Raw genomic sequence first — 14893 nt, 5'->3', positions numbered from 1 at the left:
TTTAGTTCATGGAAGTCAAACATTAAAACATATATGCTGCTTGCTCTATAAGAACTCGAAAACCATGTGCCAAATGCAGAAATTGCAGATCGACTCAAATACCAGCTTCACAGCTTAACAAGGAGGATAGCTCAGTGGCAACGCGCTCGCCTTGGAAGCAAGACGACACAGAGCAACACAGGTTCGATCCCCAGGTCTGCGCTTAGAAACCTCTCGGTATTAAGCGTGTTATAAATAACCTATCATATCATATGAACATTTGTGATCCTGGGCAACTTATTTAAACTTGTGGTGCATAACCTGTCAACATTGCCATTCTCTAAACATTTCAAAATTGTAAACCCGTAAGAGTGATTTATTTCTCTCACTCATGGTTTAACTAGTGGGACAAATCATGGGATTCAGTCACTTCTTCGAAGAGGGGAGCTGCCTTCCTGTGAGGCTAGGCAGGTGAGCCCACTATGCAGAATTCCCCCTAAGGGTGGTGGTAAGCAGACCCTCAAAGGGAGAGACTCCTTCTTGGGGATAACAACTCCCTTTCCCATAAAGAACTCCCTTATTACTATCCCCCAAAAACCAGTGCAACAGTCTTAACTGACAGACACTAAATTCCTCTTGCATGTGTTATTGTTATATTATAATACAAGAAGAACATTATCAACCTGGTACTGCGAAGCGTAAGAACATAAGAGCAATAGAGTGTTCTTGTCTGTCAAATACTTACACGGAGAAGCCAACAGCAGTCATGGTGAATCAAGCCCCGACACAAAGGAAGGACTTTCACTGGAAGCCGGGGAAGCCCCAGTAACACGTTATAAAGAGAGGAGGGCCAAGATATCAAGCAAGTGAGACCCAGGAGTTTCAAACTGGCTGGATCAATGAGTCTGGTAAATGACGGGAGACACTGCCTTGATTTTCATAAAGAAGGGATAGCAGCATGCTGCCCGACCAGAGCAAAGGAAACCTACAAGAATTTTCCTGAGGGACGCTCAAGAGGGGCCAGTGAAATAGAACCTTACTGTTGGCATTCCAAGTAGGCAATAAGCAACTAACAGACCCAACGAGGACTGTTCCTGGATAGAATACGCAAGCAGCAGCCTGAAGGAGGAAGGTGGTGGTGTGGAATAGAGCTGAAGGAGAATCCCTTACATTGCCAAAACCACGAAATAAAAGCCAAGCATGTTGAAAGAGGGACACAGGAGAAACCTGAGAATCATCTTTATCAACCACCTAGAAGAGATAGAGAACGCCGACCCGTTGATGTGGAACCCCTTCAGAACAGGTACAGGGGACAGTGGGAGACTCAGGGAGTGACACGTAAAGATTGAAGATCGCTCAGGGACGCTCCATACTCGTCACAGTAATTGTCAAAAATATACGAAGAATGCAGATCACTCAGGGACCCTGCATACTCGGTTCAGCAATTGGCCAAACTATATAAAGAGTGAAGATCACTCGGGGACCCAGCATACTCGTCCCAGTAATTGGTAAAACTATATATATATATAAAGAGTGAAGATCACTCGAGGACCGTGCATCCTCATTCCAGTGATTGGCAAAAGTGTATGAAGAGCGAAGATCTTCAAGGGGCCATATAAACTCATCCCAGCGAGTGGACAAAAAGTGTAGTAACCACTTAGGAGTACTTGATACAAATTATTGTTACAGACAAGACTGTGAGAGGAATATGATTCAAAGAGAGACTTTGTTTATACATCCCGAGAGGAAGAAAAGTATTTGGAGGAACAGGGGGAGCAAATACCCAAAGGTCTGGGAGGACCCATTGTAAGAATTGAAGGAACCATTACAAGGAATAGCAAGAGACTCTTTGTAGATATCCTATTGAAGAGACTTGTGCTGAGAAGGTAGGGTCAGCTTTGGCTAGTTTTGACAGAGGACAGATTATTAAATTTGGACTTCACACCGGGTGACGTGCGCCATAGTTGAATATTTTTAGATAGGACATCCCATAGATTAGGGTACTGAGGCCTTTCTTTATTTATTCAATACAATTGAGTTGAGCATGGCACATGATAGTCTGTCTCCTCCTTCTGAGCTACCTTGTACGGTGTCAGAAGTGGGATGCAATATAACTGATAAAGGTTTGGGTAGCCCAAATATATCATACTATCACCCAAAGCTTTTTCACCCACGGTAGCTACAGCTGAGTCAATAGGTTTTTGACCTATATAGTAGTGCCATTATCACTATAGAAGCCGGGGAAAAATAACTAATTCCTACAGGTTTGACTCTATCACCCCCACCACAAACTTATATCAGACTAGCCTCTAAGTCAGGGCTCCCCTCCGGGTTATGGTCCAGATGTGATTGGTTAACCCTGACTATAGAGTTGATGTCAAGATTCTTTTACATAATCAAGGACATAATCAAGGAAAGCATGCCTATAAAATAAATAAAAGAAGGAGAAAAAATAGCACAGATAATTTAGATAAAGCCATATCCCCAGTTCCTCTGGTTGTTGCAAAACAAGAACATGCTACAAAGGGGTAGCCACAGTTTGGGTGAAGCTGATAAAACCCCAAAGAGAAACAAGTTCCCCAAGAAGAGGAAATTGAGCTCATTCCAGACCTAGCCTTCACACAACCTAATTATCCCAATTTAACAGAGGCATTTGCTAAGGTGATATCGGAAGCAGAAGGTCGGTCTCAAGCTGGTCCTTTCTTTTTTTAAAAGGACTTCTTTATAGGGGGATATAACACTAGATGGTATGGCAAGAAAACAGTTTTTCCCAGAGGCCACCAAAGGGTCAAAGAGTAAGTAAAACACAAGGCCAAACCATTCCAAGTTTTTATTGACCCGTGATTTAGGCTGACATTAAACACTTTGTGGAAACCTGCAAAGTATGTCAGAACAGAAGAAGTCAGTCAATCCTTCCAGCACCTTTACAATCACTCCCTATTATACAGGTCACTTCCTCAGGCAATAGGAAGGATATCTTAAACCATGCATGCTGGGAAATAGGTTTATACTGATCACAGTAGACTACGCTACGGGAATCCCAATGCTTTTTCCATCAGAAACTATGCTAGTCATCAGAAATTAAAACATCTTCTTCCTTTTACAACTTGGGTGGGTTTCCCTAAGAACATTTTAACTGACCAAAGGACCACTTTAATGTTCAAAATCATGTCAGTGGTAAAGGAAATATTACAAATAAAAACTCTGCAAACTTCTGTTCATCATCCACTGCCGGATGGACTTGTTGAACGTTTCAACCAGACACTGAAAAAGATTTTCTTAAAACTGGTTGAAGCAGATGGCAAAAACTGGGATACAATGATTCTGTGGAATGTTCACAGTGAGAAAATCACCCCAGGCTTTGCTTGGTTCCTTAACCTTTGAACTCCTTTATGGGAGAGAACCTAGGGCTGTCCTTGATATGCTGAGAGAGACCTCGGACAGAAGGAAGGAGGTAAAGTCAACGATCTCTCAAACTGTCCAAGATTTGAGGCAACACATGAAACCTGTACAAGAGATCATTACCAAACATTTAGACCAGGCTCAAGACTCCCAAAAGAACAGTTATGATAAGAAAGCAGTCCCTCATTCCTTTTCAGTCAGCCAAAAGGTACTAGTGCTTCTACCTAACTCCTATCAGAAAATTTTGTTTAAGTGGTATTGTCCATGTGACATTATCGAAAAAGAAGGCCCCTATAACTACGTGGTTTCTCAACCCGATAGGCGGCAGAAAACTCAGCTGTACCATATAAATTTATTGAACGAATGGAAAGTTGGCAGCACTGAAAGTTCTTCAATAAGGATGGCTACCTTGTTGACTGATTAGGGTCAAGAAAATAGTCTGGTCTCAACTGGAGTGAACCCTAGAATAACAGGAAGACATTAAGGAACTGTTACACCAATTTTCTGACATCTTTAGTGATCAACCAGGTTGGGTGAGAAATTTTGTACACAACATTAGAACTCCCCAAGAGAAAGTAGTGAATTAAAAACCATACTGGGTTCCTGAACCCAGAAAGGAAATCATTTTCTGAGAGATGGAATATCTGCCCAAATCCAACATCATAGAGCCTTCAGACAATCATTGGTCCTCGACAATAGCCCTGGTTGCAAAACCAGATGGATCGCAGATATAGATTTTGTATTAATTTTCGGAAGTAAAGTTTAATTTCCCAATTTTACAATTATCCTATAATTCGGATCAACAACTTGATCAACAAATTGGGAAATGCATGATATATCTCCATGACCGATCTAACAAAGGGCTATTGGCAGGTACTATTAAATCCTGCTGATAAAGACAAAAAACAGGTTTTCATCTCCTCTGGGATTGTTCCAATTAAAGATGGTGGGGGTCATTAAGAGTTTGGAGGCAGCCATGGCGTTATTACCGGCATGGCTGCCTCCAAACTCGTGTCTGGGTCCGGGTTCTCAGAATGAGGACTTACCGGGTCATTCCAGCCTTGGAGGACCCGGTAAATCCCCATTCTGAAAACCATTCCCCATACCCATTCGAGCCCCCACAGGGCTCAATGGGAATGGGAAGGAGCTAATAACAGGCCTGCAAATAGCGGGCCCGTTATTAGCTCCCTGGTCCCTTAGCGGCTCCCACTAAGGGCGCTGGTAAAACCTGCTGGCATTAGTGGGACCCGCTAAGGGACCTTGGAATGCGGTGGTAAGGGGTTAATGGCACCGGCATCCTTACTGGTGCTGTTAACCCCTTACCGCCGCACTCATAATGAGGCCCATTGCCTTTTGCCATAGATGGGGCCCCTGATCCATTCCAAAGATTGAGGATCAAATATGTCAAACTTTTTCCCAATTTTGTGATGCATACTCAGATGATATCCTCATTCATAGCAAGACCTTGGAAGAACATCTTTTTTACCTGTACAAAATGGTCAGGGCCCTACAAAAAGCAGGTTTGACCGCTAATCATAAAAAGTGTCATCAAGCCAAATCAGAGGTGAAGTACTTAGGCTTTTCTGTCTGCAATGGCCTAGTACAACCGCAGACACAAAAAGGTTCAGCTGTCCAACAGGCTCCCCCTCCAAAAACAAAAAAAGAACTTAGATTCATACACAATTATTCCACCATCATGGCTAGATTGCCTGATAAGATAAAAAACGCTGAACCACAAAAACATAGGTGAGATGAACAAAATCAAGATAACTTTAACACCCTCAAAGCAATTTTTGTTAGGGAACCTGTTTTGAAAGTCCCTGGGTCTCATTACGACTTTGGAGGCACCATGGCTGCCTCCAAAACCGTGTCCGGGTTCCCTGAATGGGGAATTACCGGGCCATTCCGACTTTGGAAGGCCCAGTATTTCCTCCTTCAGGGAACCCGGGCCCGGTCCTTCCCCATTCCCATTCGAGCCTCCATAGGGCTCAATGGGAATGGGGAGGGAGCTAACAATGGGCCCGTCAATTACGGGCCCGTTTTTAGCTACCTGGTCCCCTCGTGGGACCCGCTGTAGACGTCTGGAAAAACCAGACGTCCACAGCGGGTCCCGCAAATCGTAATAGTGCAGAGTGGGTTTAACGGTGCTGGCACCATTACCAGCGCCATTAAACCCATTCTGCACTAGTCGTAATGAGGCCCCCTGACTTTAAAAAGGAATTTTTGCAGACGGACACATCCAAGGTGCGACCTAGTGGCTGTTCTCTCTTAAGAATATGATGACACAGAACATCCCGTTTTATACATCCACTCTAAATTATTACCTAGAGAGCAGAACTATGCCACATTTGAACTGGAGGCTTTAGGCATTAAGTGGATGGTTACGTATTTCAAATACTATTTAACCGGTCAAAAATTTCCGTTTGTGAACGACCATTCTCCACTAGTGTGGATAAAACTTAGCAAGGATTCAAATGCTCACATTATGAGCTGGTTTCTTGATTTACAATGTTTCTATTTCTATTTCTGCATATGTGTTAAGTGCCAAAGCCCTTAGGCATCTGAGCACTAAACTAAAAACATAAGACAGACATCAAGGAAAAATTATGAGACTGTCGGGGTGATCTCCCGGGGGCTGGCAGAGCCGTCCGCGGACCTCTGGGGCTGGGGAGGCCACAACTACTCCTGTGTCCCAAAAGGAGTATAAGGCACATGCAAGACCAAAGTAATTACTGCTGTTTATTATAACAACGGCAGGGATAGAGATTCGCCCATATGCATCCGGGAGACCTTCTTGATCTTAGGAGGGCTCGCAGGCCCTTTTTACCATAACATGACACGCTACTCGCGTCATCTGAGAAAAATCGTCACAAAACCTATCGCCACTTCGGGTTGACTCCCCGAGTGGTAGGGTTAGTATAGAAGCGTATATGAGGGAAGGTTATTGGGTAAGGACAGTTCAGGTGGCACACTTTGGGGTGTCTCTAACACTTGCTACACTGAACTTGTTACATGGGGGCCCTCGATGATTGGCTAACCACAAAGGCGTCAGTAAAGAGCCCTGTGTCTCCTGATTGGTTCCCTCGTGAGCCCCCAAGCCTGAGACCATTGATGTTCCCAGCCCGCAAGGTACCTGGCGTTTGCAACATTGCGTAACTATGTGTTAATGGGGGACAATGGACAGGTCTTTGCTAGTGGTGGATGATCATGCCTTTCCCATCGGTATGAATGTCCAACTAGGCGTATGGTTGTTGCAACCTGTGTCCCAGACGTGGGACCCCGGTGACGTTCTGCTTCGTGAGACTGGCACCTTGTCAGATTGGCTGGTCACGTGTGGAGAGACCGTAGCTGGAGCATAATTACGAGCATTTCATTTGGTTTGTTGGCCCGTGGCGTGCTTGGCGGCGGCAGGTGTAACCTTGGCACTGGGAGCTCCGTATGTTGGTTGCAACATTTCGGCCTTGGTGATAGCTCTCGCTGAGGCTCGCTCTGCCTGGTCAGCGCAGTGCGTTCCGTCTCGATGGGGTTTTCTCCGGCCTGGGGACTCTTGCTTGAGGCCTACTCGGGCCTAGTTCCTGGGAAGCAGTGTGTGATCCACAATATGGGTGCCACGGGGCAACACAGTATCACAAGTAGTAGTACTGTATGTACATGTGACGGCATCTCTATAGGGGTCAGGTAGCATAAAGCGTCAGCAAGCGTATACAGTATACACAAGCTCTTCAGGCATCTTGCGTTTCTGCGGTGCTGTTGGGCCTATGTGAAAAATAACAACGATGCACGTCCATGAGTGAGTCAGTCCGCTAGGTCATAGCACTGGGTATGTTCTTCGTGTGGGTTGTTATGTGAGTGACCAGTGTGCATGGTGGCACGTGTGTTCCTGTCAGTTGGCTATGTCGTCATGGCATCTCTAATGATGTTTATGGCTTGTGCCTGTTGTTTCAGTCAATCTGGTCCATGTCGCAGGTGTCAGCTTGACCGGGACATGGTAATGGGCAGGCTCCTCGTGCATGTGTGCCGTGAACACATGGTACCTTGTCATCTGGTAAGGAAGTGAGCTGGTCAAACTCCTCTCTTGTGGGATGCTTGGGTCGTGATCCTCTAGGCCAGGGTCTGGATGAGATGGGGACAAGGGGGGGTCCCATTTTTCCACTTCAGTCCCCCCTGTGGTCGACTTGTCAACCACAAAATTATCCACTTGTCTTTCTCTGCGTGGCCTCCATACTTTTGTTATCCCTCCTAGATGTCCATACTGGTTCATATGATCTTCAAATGACCAGTACATGTATACACATCCACTACCTGGTTTGCAATGAACCCACTTTCCAACATAGCTCTTTGAGTTCCTTGGGTTCTCTACCTTCACAGACGGCGGGTGTGAGTCTGATTCTAGTATCTGCTTGCGCAATCTTTCTCTTTCTCTTATTATTATATCTGTGTTTTTATCATCTTCAGCTGGCATTAGGGCGTGCATTCCAATAATTTCCATCATCTTGTCAGTAGTCTGGGCTGTCCGAGCTCTCCACAACCTTAATCCTAAAATGGCTGCCATTCCCAATATTATACATCCAGCTATTATTTTAAGGCCGTCTGACAACCACGATGGCATCCAGGACCATAAATAAGTGAACCAGCTGCCGTCCTTCTTCACTCCCTTAGCTTCTTCTTCCATTTTTGCGTGTATTGTGGCTAGTTGTGACACTGCTTCAGTAAGTGTACCGTTGTCTGCGTCGTTAGCAGATATGAATGTACAGCATGATTTTCCAATGTTTGCGCAAACTCCTCCTTCCATTGCGGTGAGACGATCCAGTATATATCTATTCTGCAGCGCTACCATTCGCACTGCTCTCAATTCTTCTTTTATTGCGTTGAATCCGTTTACTGTTGAGTTTATTGTCATCATTAGCTCCCACCTGGTAATTTGCAGCTATTTGGCATTTGCGTATGCCTGCAGTCCTGGATGTATTATAGAGGAGAAAAACACTGTTGCCCTGCTAAACAGTCTGTGTCCTGGTGAGATATCGCTAAGAGCTGTTTCTGATCTCCCCGACAAGTAATTCCCCGTCAGTCGTTCCCCCTGTTTTTTTTGCTCTTGACAACACGTTTGTTCTATTATTCCTTTCTCTTCTAAAATTGTTGCAGATCTCTTTCTCCTTTTACTCCCTTCATCCATCTTAGGGAAGTTTTCTAAGTTCACATCTTTCTCTGGTACCGCTAAGGATGGTACATTTATGTGTACCATAGTGCACAGTCCATTCCATGATGGTGGTAAGCTTTATCTCCACAGGCCCAATATTGATCCACTAGAACTGCTGTACCAGCGCCCTCTTTCGTTATTGTCACTATTCTTTTGCAGTTGTTGTTCCTTCCAAAGTGGACGTCTCCGTTGTGTTGGTAGCATAGTGTCGGTGCAGTTAGAGGAAGTATGGTCATCGGGTCCTCGTCTTTCTCAAACCAAGTAACTAGTCCAGCTGTCTTTATCCATCCATTGAAACACTTGTTGTTCTCTTCGTCCATTTTTGCTATATTTGGCTTTGTTAGTGTTATCATTTTGCTTCCCACAACTCCATCTGTCCATCCCTCCTTCGTGTATACTTTCCCGTATATCAGCAATAGGGGTCTTTCCCAGCACCCCATTACTCCAGCAACTTCGCTTGCCTGCCATTCACATGGTAGATAGCTCAGCGTTACTTCCTTCGTCGCTCCTTTGTCTGGCCCATCCGTTACATATTGGAGCCCTTCTGCTAGTTGCTAGTTGCCAATAGTGATTGTGCATGTCACACGGCAGGGGTTTCTTACCGCGCTGTTAGTCTCCTTGGATAGCTGCTGTTCTCCTTCCTGAAAGGTCCTTGCTCTGCTTCTGCTGTCGTGACAACTGTTGGAGTATCACTAGGAGGGCAGAAAACACGTAGCTGATGCCTGCTGTGCTATTTGCGGATTTGGGCAGCCCCCTGACTCACGCATTAGGCTGTAGGGTGATTTCATCGTTGGTGGTTGGGTGCTGAGCTGCCGTTTCCTTCTCGCAGGCTGCAACTGCTTAGGATGCAGCTGCAAATAAACTGAATCTTTCCTTCGCGTCTACGTCTACATTTGATTAAAGCCCACGTTAAGCCCACCTCAAGTGAAGGGCACGCTGCTGTTTTCGCCGTTGAGTGGTGAGAATCAATGAAGATTTCCTTTTTTGTATCCCGTGCATCCCGTGTTAAATCACGTTGAAGACTGCTCTTACTGCCGTTCATACCAGCTCCGGCGACTTTAAGGAGTTGAAGAAGCTGAACTCTGCCGCACCAGGAAGTTCGCTACAAAACCAGCATCAACCCGCCCTTGCGGCGTTAAGCCCACAGCATGTGAAGGGCACGCTGCTGTTTTCGCTGTTTGCCTGGAGGCTGGCGCCGGAGGTAGGGAAATTTACATTTCCTCATAAACATCGCGACTTACACACGGAAGCATCCCGAAACACAGAGTACCTGTATTGATACCCTACTGAATTGTACATACATTGCATGCTCCACTGTGCACAAGATTGACGAGTGCCAAAACTGAACGTAACAACTAGAAATCACGACTGCACGATAAAAAGTGAAAAGGCACGTGAGAAACATCAGTGCAAAACGCAAGGTAGATCTGCTGGCATTTAGTAATCCGCATCTCCTTGCACCTGTTAAACAGTTTTAACAAAAAAAAAAAAAAAGACCGAATTCTGAAGCGGAGAACGTACTGCTGGCCCGTCATCCATAGCCCCCCAAACGGTGCTCACTTTCACGGCTGGATATTACCCGCCCCAACGAGCAAAGTATTACATCTGCGCATCAGTGAGTACTGTGGGCTCTCTGCCCCTTGATACACCGTACTCCAAGAAGAACATACACCAGTGTGTGCTAGCACTGACTTGCTGACTTCTACGGCTGCATACTGGTGGAGACTGCGGGCCCTTTGGCTTTTGATCCACCTTACCCTAAGAGGAACATACATTAAGCGCGTGATAGCACTGACCTAGACTGTTTACTTCTACGCCTGCATATTGGTGGAGACTGTGGGCCCCCCGGCCTTTGATCCACCACACTACAAGAGGAACCAACACCAAGTGCGCGCTAGCACTGACCGAGACTGCTAACTTCTACACCTGCATACTGGTGGAGACGGCGGGCCTCCTGGACTTTGATCCTCCAGTTTTTACAATCAGCAATCACAAGCAACACGCGAGCCAATACCTGTATACCTGACCATCCAGCAGACAAGCTCCCCGGCAGAGCCTGTGGATAGTATTGCATCGCAAAAATAAGAGTACCTCGACCAACGATAAATTCGGAAATGACTCCACCACAAACAAGACTCCAGAGAAAGAATACAGGCACACCCAATAATAAGATCAAAGGACCAAAGAAGCAGAAAGTAATAATCGAATAACAGAAAATGGCGAAATCTAAAATGAAGGTGGAAGCTTAGACACAAAACAAATTGAAGCATCCAAAACATGTGGTAAGGAGTTGGGAAAGGCTTCACCAAAGGAACATGATGACAATAGCGCACACTACAATGTAGCGAAAGCCCTTCCTCGCCCAACATCCCCAGGAAAAAATGATAGCGCTTTAAATCAACAAAAAACTAAGGACAAGGAACAAGTTGAAGCAAGTATTAAGGAAAAAAGTGACGGAAATGAGATGAGAGAGGAAATAGCAACAGAATACAAGAAAAGTGATAATAACACTAGCCCCAGAACAACCGATGAACAAAATAAACCAATGGGAAAAAGCAATGTAACTGAAATAGACCCAAAAAGTGATAGACAAACAAGCGAAACAAATACCACACCAAACGAACTGAGGCATGAAAAAGAAATATGTAAATACCAGATAGCACATGAGGAAGAAGAACAGGAATTAACCCAGCAGCAGAAAGCCAAAAAGGCAAGAAGAAAATGGCAATCACTCTATGAGAGTAGAAGACAATCACAAGCGCCATCAAACAAAATGGACCAACAAGTAAACCCCAAGGCAGCGCGTCTATCGCTTGATATAACCGAAATTGAAAATCTCATGAAAAGCCACGAAAAAGGAAAGAGGTATTTGGCAACAAACAACCACAGAATGCAACAGACGCGAAATACAGCAATACCCAAGATATACAAGAAAGCAGAAAATCAATTGAGAGAGAATACAAAGAAAGACAGCAGAGGACAAGCAAAGGCAACTTCTTTGTAGACGAATCAGCTAAAAAAAAAACAAATCATTCCATCCAGAAGATTCATCAACACCAAATATATGTGGATGCGAGAAAGGATATAACCACGAAATGGCATCAATTCCAACATTGATGCTGGATCTTCAAAATATGTTAATCATGACAACATCACAATCTCTCATTCCATATATGAAATTGCAAGAAGCCCTAATCGAAACAATAAAAGATCAAGCCACCTTATTAGCATTAATACACTCAAAACAAACCTATCGATTTGCATACATGAAGAAACTGCAGGAACGCCTAGATACAGAAGCAAAGGCCAGCCACTTGTGGCAAACAAGACTGATTGACATTGCAAGAAGCGAACGTGCTGAAAAATCAGATCTAACGCACGCGCTGATCACAATGATGACTGAAAGAAATTACCAGAGAAACCAGCCCAAGACAGACATGACAAAAGGGAAAATAAACAATCAGCTGAGCAATAAAGAGCAAAAAAGGGTAGAGAACAATGCTGCTGAAGAGATGGAACATGCTGCACATAAAACAATACACAAAATTCCAGTGGATAATTTAATTGATCTAACTGAGCCTTTGAATCCTCTGGTGATTCCGACAAAAAAAAACTTGGAAAAACCAGAAAACTATGACATCTTTAGTAAAGGTTATAAAACGAAGGCTGAAGAGGAAAAACAAAAAAACGGCACTAATGGGAAAAACAAAAGGAAAACTGGCTCACGAGAATTTCTGAGAAATTTAAGAATTCCAGAAAAAGAAAGTGCTGAAAAAAACCAAAAACAAACCACAGATGGTAAAATCATCCTTAAAGGACGAATATAAGGAGAAAATAGAACCCCCAAGATGTGAAGGCGATTCAGAATAAAGATTAATGGAAGAACTGATGGAGATGTCAGTACATGAAGAGAAAGTTATTGATCTATCAGAAGAGGCACAAATCCAAATGAGCCAAGCCTCAATGATCACCTTAGATAACTACGAAGAAATCCATTTGCAGGAGTCTACGGGATATGATTTTTCACTAGAAGATATATCAAATGAAGAAACACAGGACACAACATACACTCAAGAAGATTCAGAAGAAGAATACAGAACGGATGAAAGGAATGAAAAGTCACAAAGAAAAAATATACCCAAGGAAAATGAAATCCCGATTGAGAAAAACAGAAAGAAAAAGGAACAGCGAGAGCTGCCGGAACTAGAAGTGAAAACCAAACCTCAACTGCCGGTATTCATTGACCCACTTGAAAAAATAAAAAGACAGCAATACAAGATAAAATTGCAAAGAATAACGAAGAAAAATGATAACTTGATATTGAATCGAACAAATGTCCTAAGACTGCTACATGTGATATCGCATCTGAAAGAAATAACGATTAAAGACATCAACACGATAGAATTCTTGGATGAAAGAACAACAGATCAAGTCATGATTGATTTCTCCAACAAAGAGGCACTAACAAGGATGACTGACAACATGATGATATTAAAAGAACTGGGATTCAGCCTAACGCCTCCTGACTTGGAAGAAACAAGGAATAGAGAACAAAGACCGAAACCTGACACTCAAGAAATGACTTGACAGAAAGACAAAGATCAGAATCAAAGAAATGAAATCCATAACAAACCCAAAGAGATAGGCCAGACATCAAGAGAGATAGAGGGGAAAAGACTAGAGAAAGAAGGACAGTGGCATGAACCGAGAGAGAAAGAAATACAGAGAAAGTGGCAGGAATCGCGGAGCAAACAAGGAATATGGCGACAACTCCAAGATTCAGACATAAGTGAACAGGACTACGACACCAAAAAAAGATAACAACTAAAGAATGTGAAGACGACATCACTCACAATATGCTCCTGGAATACCCGAGGCCATAGCCATCTTTTTAGAGAAACATGGCAAATGCTACATGGTGGAGACATTGTCTGTATACAAGAATCCTGGCTGACAGAACAACCTATATGCGATGGATACAGTGTGCTGATGAACCCAGCGATAAAAAGGAAAAAGGGTCGGCCATCAGCAGGACTAATGACTATGATAAAGTGCACAGCAAACACAGAAATAATTGAGTGGAAAATATCACCCCTTGGGTTCAAGCTACCATGCTAAAATTAAGGAATACACAAGCCAGGACCAATTCCAACAAAGACGCCGAGAAAGATCTGATATGGTGTATTTTAAACGTATACTGGAACCCCATAGCAATAAAAGAAGAAACTTTCATAGACAATGTCTTCACAACAATTGACCAAGCCAAAATAGATCAAATACCTAGACTCAGAATGTATAATTTGCGGCGACCTAAACATACACTTATGCAATAAAGAGGGTATTGAATGAAACGATCTTGCACTAGAAAATCGGGCGAGAAAATGGAACAAAGAGACAGCTAATAGACAACTATTCAGATCAGACTGCTGGGACACAACAGGAAGTTGAATGATTGAAACCTGGACAAACGGCAACAAAACTGCAATAATAGACTATATTTATATGTCCAAAGGACCATACGAAGAGACAAAGTTTGCTACCAACCTTAAAAACGTCAACAGCGACCATTACATATTGAAAAGAGTTCTGAATACCATGCCTAATAAGACACTCACCTGTTCCCTACCTGATATGGAGATAAATGAAGGAATGACCAGACTAAGGATCATCCAGCACAAAGTGGGAAAGCTACCAAGCATAATGTCCAAAACAAACCTGGAGGACAAGCAAAAACTGAACTATGCGTGGCTCCTTCTTCCATACAGGAAAGAAATGAAAAGAACTCAAAAATCAACAAAGAGACACCAACATGCCTACAATCACAAGGTAGTTCAAAAGAAGAAAGATCTGAGACATGCAATAAATGCACTAAAGAAAGAGAATTCACAAGACTTAGTTAAAAAAGTGAAGTGGGTCAAGCGTCAACACAGAAACTGGATGAAAAACAACAAAGCAATGATTCTGCAAGATGATGCGGAGAACATGCTTTATGCCACAAGAAACTAGAACACAAGACAATTATGATCACTGCTGAATGCAAAGCCACAGACACAAGATGTCATGATAGCAAATGTCCCGAAGGCAAGTTGGACAAAATATTTCATGGACCTGTATAGTGAAAAGACACGGTGGAAGGAGATCAAAAAGTGTGCAGAGTCTCACTCATGGCACCTTGTTTGGGATCTAGATGATATTACTGATGCAATAAAGAGCTTGAATGCGTCAAGAGCACCAGGGCCTGATGGACTGACCAACATGATCATCAAACAAAATCCAGAGCCCTGGGGCCTAATATGTAACAGCATCTTTGACCTT

Source organism: Ambystoma mexicanum, chromosome 5q (genome assembly GCF_040938575.1).
Source record: "Ambystoma mexicanum isolate Mex_15411 chromosome 5q, UKY_AmexF1_1, whole genome shotgun sequence".
In the NCBI taxonomy this organism is placed as follows: Eukaryota; Metazoa; Chordata; class Amphibia; order Caudata; family Ambystomatidae; genus Ambystoma; species Ambystoma mexicanum.
The sequence above is the reverse complement of the archived record's forward strand: the minus strand, read 5'-3'. Positions refer to the sequence as shown.